At 40.6% G+C, this 25,111-nt stretch overlaps 1 protein-coding gene across 1 annotated transcript in view; it reads left to right on the top strand.

The window, feature by feature from the left end:
* Window positions 1-25,111, top strand: part of NHSL1 (NHS like 1) — a 238,000-nt gene that overhangs the window by 88,184 nt on the left and 124,705 nt on the right. The gene's annotated exons all lie outside the window — the stretch shown is intronic.

Here is a 25,111-nt window from a genome sequence, read left to right as displayed (position 1 = left end):
GACAAGAAGCCTACTGACTCAAATTCTGTGAGGGGTGGTGTGGGCAGTAATGCGACTTTCAGAAATGGTGAACAATTCCCGATAACGGTCTAAACCAAGATTAGAGTGGTCTTTGGATTTCAATTTCAGTTCTATTCCTGGATATTTTGATGCACATTAAAGTCAAGCATGAATGTTGTATTTTTCTGTGGAAAAAAATTACGTGAAAAAGGTTTAAAAAATTTTAAATCAGTAATCTCTCAGGATGTAGGGCAGTGTACTGTCACACACGTGCAGGGTGTCCAGTATCCCAGCTGTCTGTCCACCTAGTGCCTGGTGTCTCTTGGTCATTGCTGCAACTAGGATGCCCTATTCATTTCCAAGCTGCCTGCCAGGGAGAAATACCTCTGCTACTGAGCACTATTCATTTCCTGCTACTTTGCTTGTTTTTCAGAAGCAGGCATACTCTGTCATACCTTTTCATTTTATCTGCTTTCATAGGTAGAGTTGGTGGGAAGACAAAAATCTTTGTACTTTGGGGAAGTGTCTCTGGAGAGTTGTTTTGGTCCTGGGGACTGAACCCAGGGCATTCTGCCACCCAGCAACATCCCCAGCCCTTTCTATTTTTTATTTTGAGACAAGGTCTCATTAATTTGCCCAGACTGGCCTTGAGCTTGCTATCCTCCTGCTTCAGTCTCCTGAATTACTGGGATTCCAGACATGCTGCACCACTGCGCTCCGTGTGAGAGAATATTTGAAAGAATTTTTATATTAAATTCATAAAGGGAAGATGGAATTTTATCTTTAATAGTGCTTTGGCCCTCCAAGTAAACATACACTTGTTTTTGTTTTTTTTTCCAAATCATTTGTTTGACCTCGTTTTCTCCGTAGTTCATCTGGGGACTATGTTAAAGACTTTTGTGAAAAAGTTGTTTTTGGAATTTTTCTTAGGAACACTCAACTATTCAATATTATTGACTGTAAAATGTCATAAAATTTTAAAGCCTAGCTACCACCTAGTTATGGCCATCTTAGGAGAATCAGTCACTGACAGTGGGGGTGACTCTAGAACTTCTTAAAAGTGTTGCTGCATAAATGTGGACCAGCAATTAAACTGACAGCAAAACAGTCTTTTCCATAACACAACAACAGTAATTTGTTGGAATAGTGTCCAAAAATCATGAAATTTTACACCTCCTGAGGATGCGCTTCTCTGCACACCCTATCCCAATTCCTTATCCCCACAGCCATGGCTCAGGGAGCCTGATCCCCAGCTTCAGTGGATTGGAGTAGCTCGAACACCAATCCCAAATTGACAGAATCTCTTCCTAGGAACTGGTGTTGAGAGGGAGGAGAAAGAGGTGGGGAGAGGGGAGAAATGAATGAACGAGAGACCCTATTTCTCTGAGTAGCAAACTTTGGTGCTTGGGCTGAAATCAAAGTGTTGGCCCAGTAGGTTCCTTCTGAGGGCTGTGAGGGAGTGATCTGTTCTAGACCCCTTTCCTTGGCTTGTAGGTGGTCATTTTCTCCTGTGTCTCTTCACGTTGTCTTCCCGATGTAGTTCTATCTCTGTGCGAATTCCCCCTTTTTGTGACACCAGTCACACTTGGTTAGGGCCCATCCTGATGATCTTATTTTAAATTACTTCTGTAAGGACCCTCTCTCCAAATAATGTGTTAGGGTTTAAGATTCTAGTATGAATATATTCTTTGTGTGTGTGTGTGTGTGGGGGGATACATCTCAACTCATAAGAAATACTCTAAACCACTGTCCTGCCATATGGACTAGGGAAATCAGGAAAGTGATTTGAAGAGAGGGAAAATAAGACACAAACACAATATAGAGAGAAATGACTTCATAGATTCTTGACACAGATTTTCCTAGAGATCAGTCGTGTGCCAAGTCCTGGCTTCTGTGGGTTACCATTGTGGCCTTCCGGTGTGTTCTCCAGGTTTAAGCTTGTTTAAGCTTATTACTATTATTTTTAGCCAAGGAATGATAACTAATAGAGAATTAAATGGCACAGGCCTTGTGGGATGCACCTCCAAAGAACTAGATGTTGCCTTCCAGGTTTTGTGAAGCTGTTTGTGGTTAGATGGCCTGGAAAAGAGAAGCAAAAGAACCACTGAAAACCTCTCGAAGTAGAATTGGGGTTGACAGAGGGATGGTGGGCTGGAACCAATAGATTCTTTCGAGAGGACCTGGACAACCCCTTTCCTTTAATTAGGGCCTGAATCAAGGACATGGATTAAAGGGATTCAAAGAGTGAGTGAGTGACCCATGTTGACTCTGAACTTTGTTTTCGGCAGAATGGCTTGGGTTTGGTGTTACAGGCATGGTCTGTCCGTATTGGAGGAAAGACACACATTCTGACTTAGCGGTGCTGAGTTTGAGGGTCTTGAGTGGGTAGATTGCCAGGAAAGTTGGGTGTAGTGACTGGGGCACAGTGCTGGAAGCACCACTGTCTTTTAAAGTGGTGGGAACTATGTTGCCTCGGTTGCCACCAAGGAGATGAGGGAATCCAAGGCAGGCCCTTTATGAATGTCACCCTCTAAAGGGCAACCAGACAAGGAGGGTCAGCTAAGAAGACCAAGGCAGAAAAGCAGCATTTTATGTAGCAGTTAAACAAACCCCACAGATATTTATCAGCACAGCAAGGACAGAAGCTGTAAAGTTGGGTTGCTGTGAGTGGAGGTAAGAACTGTGGGTCAGAAAAACTGGCAACAGTGGGGATGGTTTTTCAAGATTACAAGGGGGGAAGAGAATGATTGCTTAAGTGAAAGCCCAGGTAGAAGGAATATTCCCACAGAAGTGGGAAGTTTGCATTCATCCCAAAATATGCCCTTTGAGATAACCAGTAGTCATTGAGGTGTGCACGACCGCTGGCCAAATGCATTGTCTAATTTACCCCACCACACCTGTGAGCTTAAGACCAACAAAGTTAGGCAAGTTACCAGTTCTTCTCGTGCACCTCAAATCCCATACAGCTTGTACAAGGTCAGGAAAATAAAGGGGTCTTGGTCTGTCTGAATTCAGATCCACTCCATCCTTCACATTCACCCCCTTGAAAAGTCTCTGTGTAACAAAATGAATTCAGAGGATCAACTAAATACAGGAACGGAATTCAGGCCATGTCCGAAGGTTTTCAAGGTGGAATTTGCCAGGCATTCTGCATTATTGAATTAAATGAATGCTAACAGTTAAAAAAATAAATTTGTAAATGACAATAAGAGGGACAGAGTGTGAAAAGTAATTGAATCTAGGGTGAGACATGTAAATGAAATAGCATATATAGCAATTCAGACTCACTGAGTGACAGTTGTGGGGGAAGATCAGGTAATAGGAAGCCAGGTAAGCCCTTTCTATAAAGGTCACTTCTATTTGTTCGGTGCTACAAGGGGAACTATTAACCTGCCTAGATATGAGTGTTGGAAAGTAAGAAAGGCCTGACTTTGAAACAAGTCTGGAAGATGAGAAAGTCAAAGATTAATGTAAGAAAATTAAACAGAAAAAGTAGAATGAAAGACACCCATAAGAAAAAGATGACTGTCAATTGAGATGAAAGGTCAGAACTCCATTAGTTGGTGAATTTCATTTATTAGTTCTCCATTGGGTACATATCTCATCTTTTATTGTTTTATTGTAAAATAAAACCATGCATTTTACAAATCTGCATGCCTTTTGTTGTAGTAGTGCTGGCTAACTTGCATTCTTCTGTTTTCCTGACTGCTAAACCCACTAGATCAGACCAGGTGTTGTCTTACTTCAGCTCTGTATCCTTAGTGTTTCCCACTCTACCAGATATATTATGGCCCTCCATAAACACATGTTCATCCCCACTGTTCTTTTGGTTCCATTTAATGCAGGGAAATTAAGAGATTAAGGTTCATTAGAGGTTTTAGGGATGTGATCCCAATTCACTAGCTCAATAAAAGATTTATTGTTTTATTTTCTTTATCTGGAGTTGAAACTAAGAAACAGGGAATCTTAAGTTTACGTTTTACATTTTTAGTAATGATGTCTATTTTCCCTTGCTTCTGACTTCACATCTGTATTTATCTTCATTATTCTTGTTTATAACCTGTTGGCAGAACTAGTAGGAATTTTCATATGTAAGTATAATTTTGTCAAATTGATATAAGGCAGTATGTTACATATGAGAACAATGTTCTGTTTTCTTGGTGTTTTTGAACTTGCAATTGAAAGATAACATGCACACAAGGAAGTGCACACACTTTGTTTTTACACTACATCTGTCTACTTTTACAGTGGAGTTGATGGTTTGTCCTGTTTCTTACTCTTTAACAGATTATAATATGCCCTTGTGGGGCTTCCTGATCCGAAGCTGCTAAAGAAAGCAAGAAAGTCAATGTCCAGTCTAAAATAACAATTTGATTTTTGGATTAAAGTTCTGTATCAATCAATAGCATAGACAACTAAAGAAGATATTGTCTAATCAATAATTATATTGATTTTGATACTGAAAGGACATAACAGTGTTTGAGATTAAATAAAAAAATCCAGGCCACCCCAAATAATTTCCTGTAAATTCTTTGTTCCTTGTGCTCTGTGATGATACCTGATTAAAAACGTAAGAAACTAATCAAAAAATTTTTTATGGCGTAGATGCCTCATATACCAGCACTTCTTTGGACTTTTGTATTCTATTCAGTATTTAGAAGCTTGAACTTCTTGATTGCAAGGTGGGAATCCTGAGCACTTGAAAGTTCACTTGACAGTCTTATTCAGTAGAGCTCTATTGAAATACTTTGCTGCTGCTGCTGCCTGCTGGCTCTAGAGACAACTTTAAAGGATTATCTCATTTGAAGCTTTGAGAGCTTCCCACCCCTCCCCTCATTGAATGTGGGTGAGAAACGGATGTGAATTAAAAAGTTACACAGCTTTGTTAACCTCTTAGGAGCAGTTCTGCTAAGTTAATTGCAGCAAACTCCTTGGGATGTCTTTGTGGTGCTGCTGATTCTTTCCAAGAACCTGGGGATCTTGCCAAATGTATCACCCCCTTTATAAATCTTAAGCATCTTAATAAATGAAATGCTGTTCAGCTTCTTCACTTGCCTTTAGATATGTCATGATATTTTAGCAATTCACTTAGTCCATGGAAATCATATTTTGACTTGTATACGTAATCCTTTTAGTCTACTTTTAGACTTATTAAGTGTCTCATGTAATCGATGAGAGAGCTTTCATTTAAAAAAAAAAAAACTATTTTCTCATCATCCTGGAGGCCTCCCCCACTGTAATCTAACAATAGCAGAGATGTTGCATTGTTTATTCAAAACTGCCTAGTAGAGTCCATGCTGGCAGCTGGTCAGGGAACCCTAGATGTGAGCTGGGACAGCCTTACGAATGGTAATTTACCTTCTTTATTTTACAGATAAAAGACCCAGAGTTTCTTCGGCTTAGCCAGGCTTACTCCACTAAGCAGACAGGGGTGAATGCTGACTCCGAGGCCCTCTTCTTTTGCTTTCGTTAGATTGAATACCTGACTACCAAACAGCATTCAGGTCATTACCAAAGAAATGCCTCTCTAGTCGAGTTACATGAGACCTGCAAAGGTAAACACTTTTGTCCTGCCTGGTTTTGGTTTTAGCTTTCAAAGGCAGATTTATGGACCCACCTCCCCTTCTTTGAGGGTTAGGAAGAAGGGTAGTTTTAAAAAGAAAGAAACCCAGAAACACCACTGTGTTATCAACAAGAAGGAGAAAGTCAGGGCATGTTGGTGCTACATCTGTCAATGATAGCAGTTGTCAATGATAGCAGTCCCCTCTTATCTGGAGTTTTGCTTTCCATAATTTCAGTTACCTGAGGACAACTGCAGTCTTGAAATATAAATGGAAATTTCAGAAATTAATAATTCTTAAGTTTTAAATTGCATGTTGCTTTGAGTAATTGTGATGTAATTGCATGTTGTTTTACTCCATCCTGCCTAGGACAGGAGTCTTCCTTTTGTCCAGTGTATTTACAATGTATACACTACCTGCCTGGTAGTAACTTAGCAGCCACTTTGGTTATCAGATGGACTGTCCTGGTATTGCAGTCCTCACATTAAAGTAACCCTTATTTTACTTAGTAATGGCTCCAAAGCACAAGACTAGCAATGTTGGCAATTTGGATATGACATACTGTAAAGTGCTTACTTTAAAGCAAAAAGGTGAGGAAATACAGAAATACCTTCTGAGAGAGAGGAAGAACACATTCACAAACTTGTTATTGTATATTATTGTAATTGTTCTGTTTTATTACTGTTGTTGGTCACTTACTTTGCTTAATTTATAAGTTAAATTTTATCATAGATATGCACAGGAAAAAACAGTACAAATAGGGTTCAGCAGGGTCTGAGGTTTCAGGTGTCAACATACCATTTTGCAACCTATACCCCGAGGATAACGGGGACTACTATATACAATGTATACAGATCCTGTAGCACGCACATGTGCAAAGGTATGGTATGGCAACCAGGAGCCTTGGCAGACTCCAGACCCCTCATTTTCCACTTTTTCTTAAATCATTATCTCCTTTAGGACTCATATCTGGCACCCCCCACCCCCAAACAATCTCTCTACCCTGGGGTGCTTAACTACCTTTTTGATTTTTTTAAAATTTTGAGACACGGGTCTCCCTAAGTTGCTGAGGCTGACTTTGAATTTGCAATCCTCTTGCCTCAGCCTCCAGGGGATTAACAGAGTACACCTCTGTACCCAGCATTGACTGTCTTTATGCTGGATTACTTATACCTTTTCAATGTGCATAGATAATCTTTTCCGAAGATTAAAAAATTCAGAGAAAGAAATTTCTTTTATAATATATTTCAGGGCGCATATATATATATATATATATATATATATATATTCCTTTAAACCTTTTTAATACATTTTAAATTTTAACTCTCTTCTTCCTATGCTGATCCTTTTTTTCTGATATGAGTCACTTTGAGACTATAATGTGGACCAAGTAATTATTTACAAAGATTAGTTTTCAAAAATCCCTTTCCATGTTGTGTATCAGATGTAAGTCTTGGCTTTGGCTCAGTGAACATTCCTGGTTTTGACATTCTAAGGTGACCTTATAAGGCCAAGACTTGTGCTGAAATGTTGTATCTTGTGTGGTGTAACCTGGACTTACTTTAGGTATGAACCAGCAGCCACCTAGTGGCAGGGATCAGATTTTGTGGCACTCTCCTTGTTTTAAGTACTATTGTCTCATTTTTCTTTCTCTGTGAAAATGGCCCAGAAAAGAAAAAGACCACGTGTGAGTGATATAGATTTGCCTGACAACTTGGAGACTTGTTAAAATTTTCCTGTGCAGCTGATACCGCTGTTGACCGGTGACGAGTCCTTGCTTCCCCGATGTTGGGTCCCCTTCTTCCTCCGGGAGAAGTCTTTTCTGCTGTCCTTTAATAAACTTCTAATTTCTACTCTGACCTTGCCTCAGCGTGCTTCTTTGGTGTTATTCTTCAACATCGGGGAAGCAAGGACTCGTCACCGGTCAACAGCGGTAACACAGCCTTTCCTCAGAAGTGTCAGTGTGCTACTCGATTTATGGGACTCACACTATCAATTATTTGTCTATTGTTATGATCTTCCTAGGAAGCAGAAATGGCTTTCAGCTCTGGCTGCTGCTCATTGAGAATCGTGTTGGATTCTGTGGATCTGGCACTGGGCCCATGCATCTGTAGGGTTAAAAGCTCCCTAGGTGATTCTGATGCAGGACCATGGCTTAAAAAACACTGAAATAGACTAGTGCATGCAGATCAAAGAGTTCAGGGAAAGTATGCAACAGCCCTGCTTCACTCCTTAGGAACAGTTCGTAAAGGGGCTGTTTCTGTTTGGAGTCAGGGAGCCCTTGCAGAAGCCCAAGAAAACTGGCAATCCTGTTGGCAACAAGAAGTTAAGCTTTCAAGGATTCAGCTCTTCAGGTTCATTCTCCCAAATGCCTTCTAGACTCCCACTAGTCCTGAAATAATTGTGAATAGGAATCTAACTGCTCTCTGCTATGAAAGCCCCTGAATACTGGGATTTTAGAGAAGCCCTTTCTCCTTTGTTGCTTGGAAGCTACCAAAACAGCGTTGATCATTTCTCCTGCTTCCCCACCTCCCTTTAGTTAATTCGATCAAATAAACCACATCCTCAAGTGGAAGTTTACAGCAGCATATATTAGCATATCAAAGAAGGGGAAAGTCCTATGGTTAACAAGACAAAAAAATCCTTTAAAATCTTTGTTTGAGATAAACAAACTTATTTGCATAGGAAGGGACTTTTTGCTCTGTACCTACAGCTGAGCAATTTTTTCCTTAACCCTAGTCTTGGTGGTGGTGGGGGAACTGGCCAAGTCCCTTGTGATTCAGTAATTTTCTTAGGATTAATTTCTGACAGCCAAATTTCTCTTCCATTTGAAGTTGGGCTTAATTAACAAATGGAAAGTTTGGCAAAGCAGTTTACTAATTCAAAACTATATCCCTCTGCTTTCTTTGTGTTGCTAAGTACTAAAATCTTTGACCTGAAAGGAAGAATACTGCTAACACGTCAAAATTCAAAGGCCCCATGCAGTATAACATGCTTGGGTTTGTGCTAGAAGAGGTGTCTCCTGCATAAGGAAAGTGACTCTTCCTCTGCTAATGAAAGTGAGGCAGTTGCTTTACAGGAGGTTGAAAGGAAGTCCTTTAAGGGCCAAGAGTTAGATTTCTTATTATTTTTAGATTGAGTTAGCCATTGGCTTCACTGATTTGAGGTTTGCGTGGTAAATTGTAATCCCCAAGTACACGAGTACAGAGCATTACTCTGAATGAATGAACTCTGTGCTACCAAAGGCTACTTGGGACAGTGAGAGGAAACAGCCACATAACTCACTTTTGTTCTTGAAGGTTTTCAAGGGAGATTCGCTAACTCCAGAATCAGACCTGAAGCATGGTAGTGTCACAGAGCTGGGAGGGTTTCTAGACCTGATGGTGAATTATTGGCCACTAGGATACTTTTCAGCTTCAAAACTCAATGAGTGCTTGAATTCTTCTAGCGTTTTTTTGGTTTGTTTTTTGTTTTGTGAGTGTGTTTTTTTAATGGCCTTTAGATTGGGTTTAATAAGGCTCCATACAATGAAACTTTACCTTTTAAATTGGAAGTGAGCTGCTTTGAGGGAGTTTGGCTGGGAGAATCTCCAACAGAAAAAGAGCTTGGGGGCAGTGGCATATAGTATGCATTAGGGAGGCATAGGAGACACCTTTAGAGAAAGGTTTATTATTGTTTACAGGCAAAGGTTTTACTCCACTAGAATTTCTTCTAAAGAACCTCTAGCTACTTTGTTTAATATGCCTTACCATGTTCATAAAACATTTATATTGACCTTCTAAGATATTTTTTCCCCGTAAGAAGAGTTACCTGCATACCTGCTACCTTCCAGTTTTTAAATCTCTCAATCTTTTTTACACAGGTGCTTTTAGATAAGAGGAACCTTGTGTTCTACTGTTGTCCTTCAGTTATTTTCTTTCCTGCAGGTTAGATTGACAGGTACTTAGAAGTGTCATTGCTGTGTGTGTCTGAGTTTTATAGAACTGATGTGTTCTTTAAAACGGTAATCTGGTTTATTTAGTTTTCTGTTCTGGGGAACAGGGGGTAATATAGTTTTCTGAAGGGTCATGATTAAGTTCTCCTTCATTTTATTATAGCTTTGAGGATCCATTGTCATGGAATAATTGTGGGGGAAAAAAGCTAGAAGCGTTTTTGAATGGTAACCTTCAAAGTTAAATAGTATTTGAAAGTCCATAATTTTATCTCTTTTACCCCACAGCTTAAGCCATAGTATATTATTTTTTACTCCTTGAATAACTGGTACCAATAGACTCTTACCTATTCTTTGTTATTTATATTTTGCAAATTCTCCAGTTGAAAAGATGTGTCTATTAAGATTTCTCCATGCTTCCCCTAGTGCTACACGCTGGCCTCATAATGCCACTAGGTGGCGGTATGACCATTCTTTTTCCTCTTGGAAAACTGGTTCAAGAGAGGCTTGCCCAGGATGAAATTGTCCATAACTGTAAATATTGAAATCAAGATACTGATTCAAATATTTGCGCTATCTGCCATTATGTGTTGTGCCAGCATGTTTTTGAAAGGGGAAAAGGAAATACCAAGACCTTATTTCTTACATTAATAAATTTCATTCAATATCCATAATGTTCAAATTTTCTTCACAAGGAATTGCTCATCATCCCTGGACAGCAGAAGGAATAATGAAGGAGGCCAGAGGGAAACGAAGGAGATCCTATATGACGAGGCTTCATGGTGCTGTGAAAGTTCTCAGAATGGAGAGAATCAGTAGTCACTTGGGAGGGTTGAAATGGTGCTCCAGAGGAAGGAGCAGAGAGAAGAATCTAGAAGAATCTAGAGAAGAGTGCAGAAGGCTCTGTTGTTGGGACCTAAATGGAAAACAGAGAAGTTTGGGTTTGATCAGCTTGGAGCAGCATTTGACCCCATCAGGGTGGTGGCCTGAGGTCATCCACGATGTGAGGTCATCCAGAATGTGAGGCCAGAGTAGAGCACAAAGGCTGATCAGGTGCAGCTGGCCCTCTCTCTAGGGGAAGAAGAGGAAAGCAAAGTCATGACTCTACTTGGTTTTGCCCACAAGAAGGTTCTCTTTGAGTTTGGGTATGAAGGTGGAAATCAGACTTGAAGGAAACCTACAAGTTTGGACAGCCAAGGCAACATGAAAGGTAAGAGTAGAAATGCTGTCGAAAAACGGGGGACCACGCAACCCAACTTGGAGTAGGCTGGTCTGCACAGTTAGCCTCTCCTCTCCATTTATGAAGTGGTTGGGGACTAAGTGAAGTACTAACTCACTACCAAGGGCGGAGGAAGTGAAGGCAGGGCCTGTCTCTACTGAAGCAGAATTTGCACTGATGGACTGATGGGCAGGCAGCTGGGGGAAGCAATCTGTTGGTTGAAGTGCAGGAACCAGAGTGTTGTGGGTGGAGGGAAAAGAATTCATTGTCTAGAAGAAGAGTGCAAATTAGAGAACAATTCACTCACACTGCAAACGGGAGGAGGAAATGAACAAGGAGAGGGAAGAGAGGGCATCAGTGAGGTTTGGAGGTTTCCCAAGGAGGGCAACGAAGGGTGTAGGTAGAGAAATTCTCACGGGTACTTTGGCTGAACCAGGGGCCTCTTATGTGTGCTGAGCAGGGAGGGGTTGGTTAGTCCCTGCCAAGCCACTTGTTCCTCACCCCGAGCAGGTCCTGGGATGGAACTCCTCACCTGTGGGCAGGTTATCAGTAAAACACCTGACCACACTGTGGCGTTAGCTGCTCTCCTGGCAGTGCCTAAGCCACGAGAAGAAGGAGCAAACTCCCCTCCTCACCCAGGTGGTTCTCTGGCCCTTTCCCCAGAGATTCTGTGCATCCTGGGTGGAGTCCAAGTCATTTTGAATCCGCCAGATTGAGAAGCACTCCTCCAGAGGATTCAGTGAAACCTAGATCACCGCCCTCTGTACCACTCCTCCTCCTCTCCTCGCTCATGCTGTCCGGAAAGCACAAAAGACACATTCACATTAACCTGCCGGTTGATGAGTGAATGGATACTTGCTTTTTATTTTGAGATGCCTTCAGGGTTTAGTTGGATGCAGTATCCTTTGCCTATTCCTGTCTCTGGTTTGGCAGTTTATAAGTACAAATACTCCTTTCCTGTGACTCCGCCCAGTTCCCCAAGACTTGAGGACAAATTGTTCTGTTCTGCCACCTACTGGTCATCTACTGGAAAAGGATATCTGTTTTTTTTTGTTTTTTTTTTTTTTTTTGGATCGAAACCAGAGACCCTTAACCGCTGAGCCACACCCCCGCCCTTTTTATTTTTTAGTTTTAAGACAAGGTCTTGCTAAGTTACTTAGGGCCTCACTAAGTTGCTGAGGCTGGCTGTGAGGTTGCAATCCTCCTGCCTCAGCCACCTGAGCCGCTGGGATTACAGGCAAGCCATGTGTAAAATAGGATTTCACACATGATTTTTCAATAGTGCATAGAAATTCTCTTTTCTAACAGGGCCAGGTGCTCCAAGTTAGACCTTAACACTGCATATGCAAAGTTGAGAGGAGTAGTTTACTTTTCTCTGAGCTTTTTTTCCAGTCCAAGTTCATTCAATAACAACAATACATTTTAAGAGGTCACTTTTCTGCGTTAATCTCAGAAAGAATGTTTTTATATGCTGCTTGCCCATTTTAGGGACAAATGATTCTGGTAATTCAAGGCACTGGTGAGGCTAGATTGGGGTTCAACCTGCACACTATTGGAGAGGTGTGATCTTGGAAAATTTCTTAGTCTCTTAAGCTGTATTTGTTTTTAGGGTAGTTGCAGCCAGATATCATTGTTATTATTTTTAACTGTGTTTGGCCTCGGGTCCTAGCTCTGATAATTTCTAAAAATGTTATGGAGTAGCTGCCAGGTGCTGGGCACATAGTGGTGAACTGTTTAGGTGTGATTCTCGATGCCAGGGAGCATCTAGCAACATGGAGCAACAGATGACCTCACAGAAGCTGTTCCCTCACCTGTCAGACGAACATGGTGCCTGGCACATCTCTGAGAGCTCCTTCAGTCCCACATTTCTGTAACTTAAAACAAATATTAAAGTGCATGGCTTTGTTTTCCTAGTGACTGTGAGAGGCAGTGTCTGTTATGTCCTTCCAAATGGTACCAAGTGTTCAGACTGAGACCAGCTGACCCTCATAGGGTTGTGTCTGGGGTTTCTGAGAAAGTGGATTTTAGGGTCTGCATTTGCTGTACTTTGAAACATTGTACTTATTAGAATTAAACAAAGGGCAGATGTCTTCATTTTCAGTTTTGAACACTACTGCCTGGAATAGAAAGTAGCATTTAACTTGGCAACTCTATTGATAAACAAAAAGTAACCTTTCTCAAAGATTAGTGGTTCTTCTTTAGGGGATTTTTGGTGGTGGTGGGGAGTGGTGGGGATTGAACCCAGAGGTGCTCTACCTTTGAGCTACATCCTCCAGACATTTTTACTTTTTGTTTTGAGATGGGTTCCCCATGTGTTGCCCAGACTGGCCTTGAACTTGCTTTCCTCTTATAAATTATAGGTTTGCGCCATTACACCTGGCAGATTCATGGTTCTTAAATGGGGAGGAGGGAGACAGACCATGAAGACTCTTCAAAACACAAGTGCCCAGACAACAAGAACACAGACAAAATACCAAACTAATCTACCTTTGACCTACTGAATAAGAATCTATTATGAAGGTGACTGATGGTGTTCAGCTACGGTTAAGAATCAAAGAACCTACACAGTGTGAGTTGGACCTGTCTCATCCTGTGTCTAGGCTCTGAGCAGTGGCCAGCCATCGCACGGGGGCCTTCCAGTACCCTAGGCACTGTGCTCACCTCTGGATCCCAGTCACCCTCCAGCATATAACTGATCACCTGTTTGTCTGCACCCCTCACTTACCTTTATTAGGCTACTGTTAAAACATTAGACTGGATTATTGATTTGATAAAGACTATCCAATAGAAGTAAATCAGATTTTGGTCTTTCCTCAGAGTTCATTATAATCTTTTTTTTTTTTTTTTTGTAGTGGATGTCTTGTCTGAAAATAGCCAAGTATATGCTTATATGTTAATTAAGTGACAGTTGATTCTTACGTAATGTCACTTTTGTTAGTGATATCTGGCCTGATCTTCAATACAGGCCCAATATTGGTTATAATTTCTTGTGTGCTGACTAAGCAGTATTGTACTGTTATCAACTAAAGGTTATTTGACATCTTTAACTTTTTTTCCCCTTTATTTTGAATGAGAAAAATGTACTTTTAAGTGTGTTCTTATAACCAGGAATAGTGTTATAGAGCTGTACAGTGACTGGCACTTTTCTTCTGTGATTATTGAAAAAATTATTAGTAAAGCAAACTTGAGCAAATGTTTAGACACATTATGTGTGTGTGTGTGTGTGTGTGTTTTGTATGTAATTTGCTAAATTTTCTTTTTTTAAAGCTATTTTAAATAAGTGACATCACACCTGAGGTAAGGTAGCTACATCTGTGCTATTTTTGTAGTAATTTCTTTTATTTGCCTGGATTTCACACTTTTAATTGCCTCACAACATTTTGGGAAGAAAAATGTGTCCAACAACTAGGCAAAAATGATAAAGGTACAGTTGAGACTTTTGGTTTTATGTTGAGAATTGGGTGCTCCAGGTGGGGAACGCTCCCTCCATATGGGAGTCTCACTGTCCCTTCCAGACCCCCCACCCCAAATGTATCAAATATAGTTGTGATCACCTGCCTCTGGCCTAGACCAGTTATCATCTAGATGTGTCCACTAGTCATATCTATTTCACGGACTGTGAGGTCACTTGCCACCTCAGTCCCTGGTATCTGCCATGCAGGGTTTGGGCATAGGCAAGAGGACTCAGGGTGGGACAGCCAAATGTCTGTGGGACCTTGCTCATTTGGGTGCCTTCTGAGACAGCACTGTCACAGCTCTTGATGTCTTCTGGAGGTGCCTGTGGCCTTGTCGGGGAGGAGGGAAAGTCAAAAGCTACTGCCTTCCTTCCTTTGTCCTGCCAATCTCTGCCCCTCCTCTCTGCCATCAGTGGGAAGCGCCTGGCGCTCACTTGTAGAAGTACTTCATCCTCTTTAAGGTTCGTTTGGGGAGCTTGAGTAGTGTATTATGATAATGGAAGTTCTCATGATGTAACATATCCAGTTTTGACCCTGGGGAAACAGGTATTTCAACCCCAAATTTCTGAGTGTCTTAAGTGCTCTTTAAATCTTTCGTTTTTCTAAGTTTCTCCTTATGAAACGAGTTGATTGAAGTCTCTGACAAATGTGATTTCACAGGGACAACTAAAGTAGTCACTTTCGAATTGGATTCCCCTTCTCTAAAGAGCTTTTTATTTGGAGATTTTGAAAACTGTTGGGAGAGTCGGCAGTGCAGGTGGCTGCAAAAATTGTTAAGGCGAAGAGAAAAACATAAAGCTGTCTTTTTGTTCTACCAAGTTGTTTATGCAGAGGAAGATGGCTTCCTCCACCTTTCCTGGTGCTTTGGCTGGGCTACAGATTCAGTTGATGAAAGACAGATTAATAGAAGAAAACTTGATATTCAATTATCTACATACAAGAATTCCACAAATAGGAAGGTCAGACGGTTGAAACTTACATGGCATCAGAGCTACCGAAAGCAGTAGGGGCTTGGGGCTTTTGAAGGGGATGATGACACAAATTATGGGGTGTAGGGAGGAGATGTACAGTGAATCAGGTTGTCTTGTGCAGATAAAGTCTCTTAGGTAATAAGCTGTCTGCAGCAGCCCTCATCCTGATTCACGTACCAAGAATGTAGATTTCCTCTACAGATACAGACCTCTGAGTCAGCAATGTCTCAGAACAACCGTCTCAAAATATGCCCCAGAAGTATATTTTAGGGTCTCACATTCTAGTCTCCCACAGTCATACTTTGGAGTGGCTATCCTGAGCCCCAATGTTTCTATGACCCCCAGAAATCTAAATTTGTTACATTTTTAAAGAAAATGCTCTTCTGCAACCTGCACAATTTTATTAGAAACAATAAGTGGGAGAGACTGAAAAGGCCATGTCGTTCAGCAAATTTTTAAAATATATCCAACTCTAAAGTGTTCCTTTAGCCAAACAAGGGTGTGGGGAAAGGATCAGGTATATTGGTTTATGAGGGGTGTCAAGTTCGTAGCTCCCTTAGTTGCAGAGTGAATGGAAAGTTTTAAATATCATTTTATAAAAATAACTTTAAAAATCACTTGGGTGGAATAATTTCATCGATAAAATGCAAACATAGCACAGTACTATGTCTTGTTGATGAACACACAGGCATGTAGAAAGAGTGGAAAAATAGGTCTGGGAATGAAGCACAACGAATTTGGAAACCTGGTTTCTCCAGGGCAATGGGGAAAGTAGGGGTATTGTTTATCCGTAACATATTATATTTTAAAAACTGAAGCAAAAAAAAAAGACCCCAAGCAAACAAATGAACATGGCAAACTGATAATTAATAAGTCAAAATTTATAGTGATTGTTTAGCATACAAACTATAGAAAAAAAACCATAAAAGTTAAAATGTAAAACTCTTAAAATTAACCATTGTGCTATATCTTGCTTGTAGTAACTAGTGGTAATATTTTAGTTATATCATCCTAGCATTTTGGGTGGGGGGGTATTTTTTTTTTATTTTTTATTTTTTTGGTGGTCCAGCAGTTTACCAGCTACATCTCCAGCTCCTTTTATTTTGAAACAGGGTCTTGCTAAATTGCTTAGGACCTTGCTAAATTGCTGAGGCTGGCCTCAAACTTGTAATCCTCTTGCCTCAGCCTCTTGAGTTACTGGTGTGCACCACAGCACCAGCCATTCTTCTCTATTTTTAAAATTCATTTAGTACTAAGTCTATACTTGTAATGTTTGTGCATTTTCAGTGAAAATTGTAAGTAAAGACTTCAACTCTGCATATTTACTTGAATTGTAATTTAACAGTTTGAAACTAGTGATTTTCAGACTTTACCATAACAGAGATTCCTCTTGGAAGCTTAAGTCCCAGGTTCCTTTACAGAGGTATGTACTAAATAGGATCCAGAATATGGATTTTAAATAACCTTTCCTGGCCTTCCCCCTCCACCCAGTCCCAGGTGATCTGACTCAGGTGTTCTGAATAAGACCTTAACTTCTTATTTGGCTTCATGTAAGTTCAGGATAAGAGTGTGTATGCACATTTTTTTTTTGTGACATGGAGGGATTTTTGTTGTTACAAGTGTTTTAAATAAGTTACATTAATACAGAGACATAGCAGTATGGTTAATTTAAAATGGCATAAAACCCATGTCTATTTGATTACTATCACAATTTTTCAGAGCAGGTTGCATGTGACTTTTGGAGCATAATTTCAGCACTGTTCATGAATGGATCTTTGAAAAACAGGAACATTTGTGGTTTCTTTAGTAGTTCTGACTCTACACGTAGCAGGATGGCAGCAAGGATCTGTCTAGAGTAGTGCGACTAGAGGTAAGTTAGTCATTGTGTCTATTTGCTGACTGGTTTCAGGATTTTCTGTTTTCTTTGGCCAACATTAAAAATTTTTTTTTTTTTAATTCTCATCTGTTTTCATTTGGTTATTCCTCTAGGGTAAAAGGGTTTTGGGGAATTGATGAAGTATAATAATCTGAAGTAACTGAAGGTTACATCCATCTATATAACATTCTGAATAATTAAAAAATTACTCTTCAAGTTAGGACCTCTTTGACTAAAAAAAGTACCAGTTTTCATTATATTCATGACCTACCTCACACAAAATCAGAAAGTATTTTCAAATAACCCAAGCAGGCATTATTGCCTTAAAATTGATTTTAGTGGGACCTTGTTATGATATGGATATTATGTGTCCTGAAGAGACTCACCTGTGATGGGCGTGGTCCCCAGTGGGACACTGTTTAGATGTGGGGATTTGGGATGTGACTGGGTCATGAGGGGCTCTGACTTCAACAGCGGGTTAATCCATTGGTAGCTAACTGGACTATTGGGAGATGGGGCATGATTAGAGGAAGTAGGTCACTGGGCGTGTGCCCCAAGGGTATTTCTTGTCCCCAGCCCCTTCCTCTTGCTCTGCTTCCTGGCTGCCGTGAAGGAGGGGCTTCCTCTGCTACACCCTTCTGCCATGATCTTCTGCCTTGCCTCAGGCCCAGAGCAATGGAGCAGCCCACCGTGGCCTGAAACCTTTGAAACCATGAGCCAAAATATCTCTTTCCTCTTTGGTTTATATCAGATATTTTGTCACAGCACTGGAACTCTGGCTAACACAAACCTCGAGGTAGAAACTTCAAAACTTCCTTTCTTTTATGATTGTTGTAATTTTCTTGTTCAATGCATGCTTTTAGAACAGAAACGACTCAAAGGAAGGGCTCAGATCACACTGTAAGTCACCAGTCTAGTGTCAGCTACAAGTTAGAACACTTGGCATATACATTCCAGATTCTTATTTATTTTTATTGGTTGTTCACAACATTACAAAGCTCTTGACATATCATATTTCATACATTAGATTCAAGTGGGTTATGAACTCCCATTTTTACCCCAAATACAGATTGCAGAATCACATCCAGATTCTTATTAGATTCTTTCTGTCAAAAGTTTCCATAAATGTCATTGTTGGTAATTATTGCTATTTCAAGTACTTCCTATTGGACTATGTTTTCCCAATTTGTGCTTTTACAAATGGCACAAAATAAATAGCTAAAAGGAAATTAGGAATTTTGAAATGTATAAGAATGCAAAATCAAAAAATCTAGAACTCTTACAAAAAAAAAAAAACAAACAACAGAGATGCTAAAAAAATATAACAGATTGAAAACTTCCCTTGGTATATCCTTGCATTCTCTGTACCTGCTGTGAAAACCCCCCTCCAACTTGGTAGCTTTAAACAATGAAAATTTATTCTCCTGAGTTCTGGAGGCCAGAAGGCTGCACTCTCTCTGGAAGCTCCAGGGAGCTCCTGTTCCTCACTGCTTCTAGTTTTTCTGGTCAAATCACTTCAGTTTTGTCCTCTGTGCTCATACTGCCTCTTCCTTCCTCTTCTCTCTGAAATCTCCCTCTGATTTTTACTTACAAAGGACAGGTGTGATTGCTTTTAAGGCTCACCCAGGAACATGGGACAGTATCCTAATCTCAAGAGTCTCATGCCAATCACAGCTGCTTACCTTTTTTTCTACATAGGGTGACATTCATAGGCATCACTCCTCTTACCTATGCTACAAAACTTAGTGATCATGGTGCTCTTGGTTCTCTCCCAATCACTGATTTTACCATAAGCAGCTGGCCAAATTCAGTGGTCTACTAGAGCTAGTGTACACTGATGACGAGAGCCCTCTCTTGAATTTTCAGCATTTTTGTAGACTTGTTGTAAATTGTTGGTAGTTTGAAATTGGCCATGGTGGGAGTCTTTACACCACGGAAACTGGCAAATACTAGAAATCTGGGTTTCCTGTGAACCCTTGCCATGCTTGAGAGAGGGTTTACCAACCACTGGTCAGGCACATCCCCTACCCCTGACCACTGGAAACTTAGCTCAGAGAGTGTTTCTCATCCTGAAGAACCCACTCGGAGCCCTGGAGGCTTGACTCAAGGCCCTGCTTATTTCCTCTGTGTGGTGTGTGTGTGTGTGTGTGTGTGTGTGTGTGGTGTGATGTTATGTTGTGTTTTGTTAAAAGTAGCTGTGGGCTTTATCTGTCTCCTACATTAATGTTAAATTCCTCTGGGGTAGGACCTTATCTTCTGTGCTGTATGCTCAGCCTGCCTGGCTGATTTCCTAGCTGGGGATCAATACACATTTGAACTGATCCCTCTCTGGGCTCTTTCCATGTCTGGAGGTGACTCACCGAGTGATGTAGACTGATGCCTAAGGGTTGAATAAACTTGTACATATGTATTTGGTTTCTCTTTCTTTCCTTGAAGATATACTAGAATTTGGGTTCTGAGTGACATTGATTAAAGAATTTTGAGTTCTTTATACTCAATTCTGATAACAGGTTTGTTGGAAGTAAGATTTTTATCTGGTTCATTGGAATCACTGCTGGTATCAGCAGGATTAAAAATGAGTCTCTGACATGTAGTGAAGTACAGTAGAGGTTGGCCGAATTGATAAAATACCTGTTAAAAAAACCAGATATGTTCTGTGTGCTCTGTAGAGCAAAAGTGAATATAGTTTTACAGATAAAGCTAAATGGAGAAGGCATTTTTGTTTTGTTTTGTTCCCCCCTTCCCCACACACACACAGTCTGAGGGATTGAAACTTATGGCCTGTGCCTGTGAAGCAAGCAGCTCTACCACTGAGCCACATCCTTTTGAGCTAAATAGAATAAACTTTTTGGGAATCACTTAAGGTTGACTGAAAGCTTCTCCGTCTTAAACATTTACCAGGAGAAACTGATACGGCTACAGAATAACTAAAGTCATCTGGTGGAACCATGGAACTCCCAGCCTATCTGCAGATTTACCAAGGTGAGTGCAGGTGTTGGCTCACATTAGACTGTCCCAGGTTCTGGGTTGGATCATTGGGTTCTGGAGTTTTGGTGCATGGATGATCTAAGAAACTAAGATGTCCTGTTAAATTAAGAAAAGCATAGAACCTATATGTTAATAACCCTTCTCAAAGTGAAGCAGTCTAACTATATGAACAATGAAAATATATTATTAATCCTTTAATTCAGATTATGTTCTTGTGGCCAGCTTAATTTTTACTTTTGCTCTTGGGGATTTACTGATAAAGAAATGATCACTATAAAAATCTACTTCTCTCCTTGCCTTGAACCATAAGATCAAAGGGAAAAGGAACCATGGAAATGAAGGGATGGGTTCCATTGTTCACCCGTTCAGCCAACACCTGTTAAATGCTGGCAGTGAGTGAGGCACTGCAGGGAGCTGACAGCCCAGCTCTGGCCCTCGGGGGCATTGGAGTCTAGTGCTGTGCCAAGTCAAAGGTGGTCCCCTGTACTGTATCACCTGGGTGCTTTTTGGAGTTCAGAATTTTAGGCCCTTCCCCAGGTCTGAATCAGACTCTGTATTTTAATAAGATCTCTTGTGATTTGTGAACTCATTAAGGTTTGCAAAGAAACCTGGATGAGAAGATAGAAAAAATTAGGAGTACAATGATCACTGGAGAGGCCCTGGGAAGGATATCAGGAACAATGGAAATTATGATTTTAAAAAAATTTATTTATTTGGAATTTTATTTTGATCTCAGAACAAGCTTGTCCTTGGTTGTCTCATTAGAAAAATGTGACAGTGGATGCTCGGTTTGAGAAGACCTTGTCATCTGAACCTTTTGGTTCCTGAATGTTTTCTTGGTCAAGCTTGGAACAGTGTGCCTTCCTGGCTGTCAACTGCTCACCAAGCCTCTGACAGTCCCATTGTCTTCAGCTGTAGCTCCTGCACTAGTGACAGCCATTATCCCTTGCAGTGTGCTCTGCCTCAGGGGATCCAGGGTAGTAATGTGCTGCCATTTTGCTCCTGTACCAAGGGATCCCATGGGAACAGTACAGCTCAGGCTCAGAATGTCACTTCTGTGCAGAGGCCTTTCATGAAAGCACTAAAAGGTGGGTTTACACACGAACGTGTGCATCAGTCTCTCCATCTAAGACCACAACGCTTGTAATTCTATGGAAAGGGATGATGGCTTCTAGAGCCAGGCATTAATGAATAGGCAGAGCTTTTCTTCCTTTCAGACACTGATGTGGTGGTTGGTGAGGACAACCTAAAAATAGGACCAGTCGTGAAAAGAGTAACATGTGTTTTCTTCCAAGACCTCTTTCTGGAGCTCAGTTGTTTAATTTGGCAGGAAAGTGGGGAGAGGATGGGAGATGGATAAGGGAAGTTGGAGATGTGTACTGGGGAGAGTTTGTTAGGATTCTGATGGTAATTTTTTTTTAATAAATATCTGGCTCAAACTATTTACTTTTAGATACTGAGATAAGCTTTTATTATTAGTGCTTACAAATTATCTCATTTACATCAACTCTTAAATTATTCACAGGAGATGACAGTCGGAAAACCTACCTATTGGACCCTGTGCTAGAGGCTAAAGGTCCCTGAGGGTTGTCTGGCAGATTCAGTGGTAATCTGATAAGGCCCACACTTCACTGCTCCCCCCCCCCCCCCCACACACACACCCTCTACTAGGGCTGTTTAGAACATGACAGTGTTAAGTGACTCTCACTCTGCTGCCTTCTGTGTTTCCCCTACCTTGTCTCTGTTCATAAGCCTTCTGGTTGTGCACTCCATTCCCAGCCAGACCCACCCATGCCACCAACTCTAATAACCCAGCACTGTACCCCATTGAGTTCCAGCATCAGGGCTCTGCTAGGCTCCTCCCTTCTAGGTTAGACAGAATTTAAAAGTCACTGCTCATTTGAGGCCTTTGAGGGCACAAACTGATGGTACTTGAAATGAGTTCCTGCTCTTGGCTGGCATTTTACACAGATGGCAAGTAGAGTAATTACATGCCTGATCGGTGGAGGGGTTTTTCTGATCCCATATCCTCTCATGTCTAACAATTTTTATTAAATCAAAAACTTTCATTAGAGCCAAATGCCTTTTTAAAGGATGCTGGTATGCATTGAAACACGAATTATTGTATCTTTTGGCAAGGCCTTCCCAAACTTATCCAATATATCCCTTTGACTCTTGATAAAAACTGAAATCTTTCCAAATTGATGCAGGAAGATGATTCTAGAATTTTCCCTTGTAATATATTCTGGTAACTCCCAGTTTTTCTAGAGACTTTTTCTTGAATGAATTACTTCAATTATTCCTGGAATAATATAATTTATCATGATGGGAAGGTAACTCTCAAATGCTAAGAAGTTAATATGAAAGAGGCAGGCAGTCAATCATCAGGTCTTTCTGGGGTCATTTATCCAGCCACTGGAAGCTCTGAGCTTCCATCACACAAGTGAGGGACAAGGGTACTGGGCAGGCAGCAGTGGCCACAAAGCCTTTCTAAAGCCAGACATTTCATTCTTCCCTTCCAGAATCCTGCAAAACCTATAATTTAAACAAGCTTGTTTATCTGATTTCTTGGTGCCTGGAGCTCAGCAGTGGAAAATTGGTGGGAGGGAGCGGTTATTGGCACATGTGGTGACAGCAGAAGTTGTAGTTTGACAGCCCGACGGTGAGAGGGGAGATGGGAAAGCCCAACACAGTCGGAACACTGATAAAAATCTGTTGGGCATGTCTGTTTGAAAGATCTAGGTAGAGTGTGTTCTGCTGTAGATTTTCATGGGGAAAAATTGGTTAAATTAAAATATGTTGTTACTTTGATGATTACAGCTGAAGTTATTTGGAAACAAATTATCCCCTAAAAGTAGAGATAGTCTATGGTAGTATTATTGTGAAGATTAGCATAGTATATATAAAGTACATGGCACATAGCACCTCTGTGGAGGGCTGTGGTTGCTGCCTTGATAGTTTAGATAATTAGAATGGGCGGTTTATTATAGTGGCTAGGTAAATACAGTGTGAATTGATGTAAAACATTCTCAAGCAGCCCATGTAGGACCTTCTAAGCAAAATGAAATGTTAACTTGAATAGTTAAAATTTAAATATGTCCTCCAAAGCTGACTTAAGCCATTACATTCTCTCATGGCTGCTAGCAACTCTGATTTATTTGACTTTCTTTTACATGAGTTAAGATTTAATAATCAAGGCCTAACATAACAGAACCACGGATTAGTCAGTAAGCAAAGGATTGGTTATTGTGCAAATATATCACTAGGTCTTGTGATTCACGAAAACATGGTTTCTGGAAATCTAGAATTTTGTCTAATTTTAGGGATAATTGCTTGTTTTTTTCCCCTTCAAATAATTTCAGCTATAATCTTCAAAGTAGTAAATAAATAAATCCAGCTTATTTAGGGAAAATCTTGAGTCTAGTCCTTGAATGGACCAGTTATTATTGGTTCTTAGTTGCTTGGCAGTGAACTTTCTTCTGGTTACTCTCATCAGCCCTTTCCCCTATGTATGCAGGGACTGGGGGGTACCTGAGGATAACTCACTGGCTACCAATCACACCAGTGCCCCTGTGCTTTTGTATGTATACATACCCCTGAGGAGGGCAGCAGCCAACTTTTTTTTTTCTGGTCTATCAATAACAGCACAGGGTTTAGGCTTATATATCTCTAAATTAAAAAAAATATATAGCTGCAGGATATGAACAACAGGGAAGAGAGAATCATGTTCGTTGTTTAGGGTACATGAATCTTTAGAGAGCAGAGGTCCTGTGTCAGGAGGTCCCATTAACCTCTAAAATGGCAACAGCATTGGAGGTATTTATGTACTTTCTGGTGAGAGTGTTTTTAAAACTTTTTGTATTTTTAGATTCTCAAAAGTGTCCTTCCATGGGACAGAATGCACTGGATGTTTGAACTTTGACATTAGCCACTGGTATTATACATATCTATATCATATAATGGTGGATAAGTAGATATATCATTCCAATTTAAGAGCTGAAGCATGTTCAGAGCACTTGGTGATGGGGAAGTGGTGAAGCTCTGACCCCCGTGGTGTCTGATACAACTTTGTCCCTTTCCCCTTTACTGACTGCATGGCAGTGGGTATGCAAGTACTGGGCCTGAGTCTCCCTTTCTATAACTTGAAGGGTTTAAACCAGATGGTCTCTTGAGGACGCTTTTAGCTTTTAATGGGATCAGTATTGGTGCCACCTGGACTATTTCATCCCTTCACCCTTTGGTTCTGTGTCTGTTTTCTGTTGAGTTCACAGTGTTGTATGAGCTGCCCATCCTAGGAACAAGTGGTTTCTGTGATTTCTTCTTCTACAAATGTTCTGGTCCTTGTAAGCTTGTAAACTTTTCTTACAAGCTTGGATTAGATATATGTTACAGAGTTCTGCTGTTATGACATTTAATCAAAGTTTATTTTCCACTGTATTTGTTGGTTTTTAACACATTTGTTTGATGCAAAGTTGAAGGCTCTTGTTCTCTAATTGTTGCTTATTCTGATTTATACTTTAGAGAAGGGAATGCTGACCCAAGTCTCTATGATGGACAGATTCGGAGACTGTACTATATGGGACTCTAGATATTTTGTATAGAATGCTTGGGGTTAGAGCCTGCAACTAATTACTCTAACATAGCTCTCAGAGGATGATCCTCTGGGATAGGAGGATTATTCAAAGGTAGAGAGGAATAATCCAGCTGGAGGTGTTACCAGTGGGGGAGGCAGAGGTGGTCCTAGACCCCATACTCTTCTTCTGGTAGCAGCAGGGAAGGAAGTGGTGACAGGTACACGTGTGCTGCATTTCACCTTGTTGAAAGCTGGGAGTGAAGGAAGAGTTGCGTCATTTCATTTTCTCGGTTAGTGTATTTCCTTAGGTGATGACAATTCTCAGTCCACCAGGAATGCTGGATTTGTATGTAACTATATACTGTATTAAAACTCTTTGCACTTTCAGAAGATTCAGAAAATTGCACTTTCAAAAAGTATAGTCTGATAACTAATTAGCAAATTCTTAAAAAAAAAATCCTCAGACATCTGCACCCATAATCTGCACCCATATACATTTCCAAAGCTCTGCCGGAGTTGAGAAGTTTGAGCTGCCTC

Source organism: Spermophilus citellus, assembly GCF_964194105.1.
Source record: "Spermophilus citellus genome assembly, chromosome: 5".
Classification (NCBI taxonomy): domain Eukaryota; kingdom Metazoa; phylum Chordata; class Mammalia; order Rodentia; family Sciuridae; genus Spermophilus; species Spermophilus citellus.
Note: the sequence above shows the minus strand (reverse complement) of the source record. Positions and strands in the feature narration are given on the sequence as shown.